The sequence below is a fragment of the Cibotium barometz genome, chromosome 39 (assembly GCF_041138505.1).
Source record: "Cibotium barometz isolate CiBa-2024 chromosome 39, ASM4113850v1, whole genome shotgun sequence".
NCBI classification, from domain to species: Eukaryota; Viridiplantae; Streptophyta; class Polypodiopsida; order Cyatheales; family Cibotiaceae; genus Cibotium; species Cibotium barometz.
In genome coordinates, this window is record NC_141084.1 from 46,422,162 (window position 1) to 46,422,951 (window position 790).

Below are 790 nucleotides of genomic sequence, written 5' to 3' on the forward strand. Positions count from 1 at the left end.
AAAATTTATGCACGAAGCAAACATAGGAGAGTAGTATGATGATATAAAAAATTTAGTAAAAGTAAATATTCACACAAAAGTTAAATACAAAAAATTAAGAAATAAAATAAAATAAGATCAAACATTATAATTAAAAATAATAATAGAAAAAAAAATTAAGAAGAGAAAATGATTAAAAAAAGAGAAAATGTTATGCTAATACAATTATGATTAATGATTTTTTAATTAATGAAATAAAAACTATTTACACTAATGCAAAACAAATGGTCCAGACTCCACAGGGCCTTTTTATCTATATCACAATGCAATTAATTAATTCAGTATTCATCTTACATAATATAATGGGAGAACACAATTGACTTTTTATCTATTATCAGGTGGCGATTTTTTTTGCCCCTCTCCTTGCCGTCCAAGTGTTGCACCGTTTGCTATCAAGAGGGACTCGTAGGCAACTGTGTCCTAATCACGTCATCGAGGAATGAAGCCCGTGCCATCCACGAATGAAACCTGCAGCCACCAAAACCTGCAACTACATCCCTCAGTAGTCGCGCCTTCATGCAGCTGCTGTGAGATGCAGCCATGAGGGGGTGCGGCAAGTTGGTGAGGCCTCCTTCTCCTCGCAAGAGGGTGACAGTCTTGTCTTCTCCAAATTGCCTTTGACTTCATCTCTCTTTGCATCGTCTTCTCCTTCTCACCTTTGACTTCGTCTGCTGGTCAACCAGGTGGTGAGGCCTCCTCTCTCTGTTTTTCTATAATGTGTTTTTCTCTATGTGTTTTTCTCTACTGTGTG